Source organism: Engraulis encrasicolus, chromosome 8, assembly GCF_034702125.1.
Source record: "Engraulis encrasicolus isolate BLACKSEA-1 chromosome 8, IST_EnEncr_1.0, whole genome shotgun sequence".
NCBI classification, from domain to species: Eukaryota; Metazoa; Chordata; class Actinopteri; order Clupeiformes; family Engraulidae; genus Engraulis; species Engraulis encrasicolus.
In genome coordinates, this window is record NC_085864.1 from 49,785,454 (window position 1) to 49,790,453 (window position 5,000).

The following is a 5,000-nucleotide window of genomic DNA, read 5'->3' on the forward strand; positions in this document are numbered from 1 at the left end:
CTACAGAGGGCAATGACAAATCAAATTTCCATAAAAGCAATCATGAACAGATCAGAACAGCATGAACTCAGCTGTATATTTCATCACTGTAGAAGTTAAAGTACCATGCTTATTTTTTTTCTGACAAAAGTTCCTTGTGTTTACAGAAATATATTTTTATTGCATTAGGCTACCAGCACTTAGGGTGGAAGGAGAGGGGGGAGGTCTCAGTTGTCTGGGCCCATGGGGACGTGACAGGACAAAAGTAGTGTAGGTGATGCACTCACATCCAGTAAAAAAGGTGATGGATCAAACAAGCGTAAAAGAAGAAAGAAACATCCGCACACTGTTGCTGCTCACCGATTTATTGAACACAATGTTTCGACCTCAGGCGGTCCTCATCAGGTGTATACGTGACAGGACATCCACATGGCGTTTGGACTGTTGCCTCTATCCTGCCATGGAATAAAGAAACAAAGAAAACATAATTTTAAGTTTGCAGCTTTTGTCCGGCACCTTTTCCTGGGAAGATTTGTACAATCTTCACTTTCAACTGAAATTTGGATGCAGCTGTCAATCCTGCTCTCCCTTTGTAACTCACAGGTAACCACAGCCTGTGTGTCTGAGTGTGTGTGTGTGTGTGTGTGTGAGTGTGCGTGCGTGCGTGCGTGCGTGCGTGCGTGCGTGCATGCGTGTGTGGACATGGTTCAGTTAAGTGCCAGCAGTAGCATGAAAAACAAATTCCCTTGCCTTGGTGAAGAAAAGTTATTTTTCTTTTCAGATAACTTTGGACATTGGACCTTGAACCAAAGAGCACCTTCAAGAATACTTTTTCATGTTTCTAAAGGGACTGAGCGCGCCGCTGACATCCAAATGTATGACTATCACTATTAGTCTTATATTGTAAGAGTTGAATTAAACATATGGACCTCATCCCACAGGTCAGTCATTCTACAAGCCTAATCAGCTGGCCCACAGTTCTCAGCTCTAAAGCCCCAGTCTGTCTGGCTGGCCATGTCTTTCAGCCATCCAGCCTCAGAGGGAGGGAGAGAGAAGGAGGAAGTGTGTTGTGTACTGTGGGTATTTAATGCAAGGTCAGCACATTGTGTATCTCTAGGCTCTGCACATCAGGCAGTGGCTGCCCTTGCCTTTATGCATGTCTGGAACAGTCAGATGCAAAGGTATAAAGTGTTCACAGATTTAACTCTAAATATTTTCATCTGGAAATGCAATGTTTGACAGCCTGAGGTCACTACGTATAAAAAAAGATTTCTTCCAAAGCAACGTGTTGGCTTGGCTTCTATGTAGCGTTGAAATCATGGCAGGATAAGATTGCCCACAACCACCAATCTTCCAGTATGCTCTATTATTAGGTACAGATATTGTGGCCCAATACAATACAATACAATACAATACAATACAATACAATACAATACAATACAATACAATACAATACAATACAATACAATACAATACAATACAATACATTCTGGTGATTGTGTCTATCAAAAAATTGCATAAATATTAGGTTACTTTTTAAAAATACTAATTCACCTATTTATTTAATTGATTATATTTGTTTACTGTATTTATTTGCACTAATAGTTATTATTTATGTACCATAGTTATGTACCAAGTCTTACTGAGAGTGCCCAGTGCTGTGTATGCCAAGCCTCACAGTATGTAGTGCTGTAAATGAGACACATTAGACATAAAGCATCAACATATAGAGGTGATGCCATGTTGTCATGCTGTCTTCATACAGACATCTGACTGGCCCCCTGCTGACAACGTCTGCTATATTCCGCCCATCAATTTGGTGAGGATGTAATACTGTGTGGATTAGACATGTTAACCTATACAGGAGATGTCATCTTCTCACGGCGTCATCATACAGTATCACATGTAGAGGAGATGCGATGTTGTCATGCTGTCTTCATACAGACATCTGACTGGCCCCCTGCTGACACCGTCTGCTATTTTCCACCCATTCCCTGCACGGTATAATATAATAATTTGTAACATTTAGTGTATTTTGCCTTGTTGTATTTTCTATTTTAGTTTTATTGCAAGTCCTCCGTAATGCCTCACGCTATGTAATACTGTGTGGAATAGACATATTAGGAGATGTCATGTTGTCACGCCTTATTAATACAGCTATATGACTGACTCCCTGCTGGCAACGTCTGCTATATTCAACCCATTCCCCGCACGGTATCTCAATAGCTATAATAAGCCGGCTTTCACACGAGACAGCCCATTATACAGTATAAAGACTCACTGCCTTCAGACGAAGCTACAATATGTCTGCTTGCAGGGCCGCTGACTGCTTTGGCTGGGCCCAGGACAAAGTCCTCTGAAAGGGCCCCCGCACCCAATACATTCAATGTAATGAAGACCTAATTATGGGCCCCCAATCTCCCCCGGGCCCGGGACACCTGACTCCTTTGTCCCCCCTTGTCAGCTTCCCTGTCTGCTTGATACATAATAGCGATGGAAGCCACTAATTTGGTGCCATTTCAAGATCAAAGAGTGCTTTTATATATATATATATAGGCCTATATATCCACAGACCAATGAATGGGGGGAAGGCTTTATCCTTCATAGCAATCTACAGTCAAATAAAAGGTCTTGACAGTCTGTGGAACTGGAAGTGCATCGCACGGCAGCCTTCTGATTCGACAGATGATTTAAAATTCTATTGCCCAGCCCAACAAGGCTCTTTAAGATTACTTGTCAGGCTGTTGTCACCATCACGCCATCTCTATCCCATCAGATGTCACTGCTGCCCTTTACCTTTGCCCATGCTGTGTGTGTGTGTGTGTGCATGCGTGCGTGCGTGCGTGCGTCTGTCTATCTGTCTGTCTGTGTGTGAGAGAGAGAGAGTTACTCACATTAGCAAGTGTGAATGTCTCATTTGTCCATTTCAATTTCTAATCTCCCGTCCTCTCCTTGTGGCCTTGTGAAGTGATTGTGACGTGAGGCAAGACATCATTGATGATAGAAGTTTTAATCAATATCATCCAAAGGCACGTCATTTTAAAGCTCATATTTTCTCATTTGCAATCTGGATGTTGAATGGGTAAACGCTCCCCAAATAGTGCCAAGGTTGACAGCAGGGAAACATTATTGACCTCTCCACAGAGGTGGCAGATCAGCAAAGCACAAAGCAACAATGGGAGATTAGATAATGAGATGGACCCCTGTTAGTTACATTGGTCTAGGGCAGTGGTATTCAATTCAATGTCAACAAGGGCCAGTTTTTCAAATTCTTCTCAGTGAAGGGTCCGAACTATATGTATGTATTATAGTTGCCTACTGGCAATGAAAAAATATGGGAGACTTCATTGAAGTGGGGGGGTCTGTGGTTCCTCCCCCAGAAAGTTTTTCATTTCTTAGATGTAATTTCCTGCATTTTAATGTCCTGTGTCCAGTTTCAGCTCTATACAGGACCCATACTTTTATCTTCAAATTCCGAAAAACAATTCTGTATTTTAAGGGGCTTGTCGGGGGCCAGAACCTTGCTGCCCAAGGGTCGCATCTGGCCCCAGGGCCGCCATTTGAATAGCCCTGGTCTAGGGTTTTAGCAAAGCAAACAAAACCTGAAGGTGGGGAGAACCTCTGTTTTTTAGATGCGTCCCACGCATCTCTATAAGAGGCTTTGGTGTCCGTCCGTCCGTCCGTCCGTCCGTCCGTCCGTCCGTCCCTCCGTCCGTCCGTCCGCCCTCCCGTGATGTGTTTCCCTCCCGTGATGCGTTTCTGAATTGTGATTCCCTCCTGTGATTCCCTCTTGTGTCCACAAGGTGGCAGTCGCTCAGTTTTGGCCTGGAGCTCATGCGTGCAAACCAACCGTGCTCTTTGCCAGTGAGAAAAACATGGCGGCACTTCCTGTTGATTTTCACATGAAAGTTTTGCTTAATTTAAAGTCCCTAAGCGACTATAAATGTTGTGGCTTCCATATATTGATGTAAAAGTGCCCCACGAAGTAATGAAGCACAACAAAGTTACTCCACATTACCATTTGACCACTCGTTTTTCTATGCTAACAGGGTAGCTAATGTAGCATTGTAAATGATCCAGGGAGAAAGGGGGAAATTTTGTGATTTCAGTCCGCCTGAGGCAACGATTTTCGTGGGGAAGATGACCTGCATCTCGGTGGCATTGAACCACGCCCCCGTGCCTTATTTGGCTCGCTCAGCACGTGCGTCCTCAGTCCAATCGCAATGCTTTATTTTCCCCAGACGTTTAATCGCATTTAAGTGAAAGTGCCATGTATACACATCGCAAAATAACTCTTAATCCGATCTATTTAAATCGCATTTATTAAATCGGACTTAAAAACATCATGTACACGTAGCCAATGTCTCATTGATTAGTTTATGGAACTTACGGTTTGTCTGTTACGGTCTACGAAGACAATATCCACGTGAAAACGCAAACGCCTGCAAACCACTGTTTTGACAGAAATACAGTTCACCTGTCGCCTACTCTGTTTTCTTCCCAAAGCGGCATTTAAAAGTATTCCATGAAATCCAACATCAACGTCACTTCAAATAGGTGACAGCATCATGCTCACACATGAAATAACACTTCAGTGATGGGGGGACATCACTGCTCTCATATTAAAGTGAAAAGAGAATTTCACATTTTAGTTTATTTAATGTAGGCCTATGCAAAATTGCAAATAGCCTATTCATTGAAATCTGTCCAGAAAGGGTTGTAATGTTTGCCTGTTTTTTATGTTTGTAATTAAAAAAAAAAAAAAAAAAAAAAAAAGGGATTTAAAAAAAAAAAAATAGCCTAACAAAAATAGAGATTTTATGTTAAAAAAAATGTGATATGGGATGGACCGATGGCCCCCCTAAGCTAAATTCGCCTTAGGTCCCCACATTGCTAAATGTAGTGTAAGGGATTATTTTGAAAAGACAGTAACATGTAATCAGCAATGCATTACAGTTTTTCAGTAAATTGCCCAACACTGTTGAAATCCTATGGTACTTTTTCAAATCCAGGCTTATACA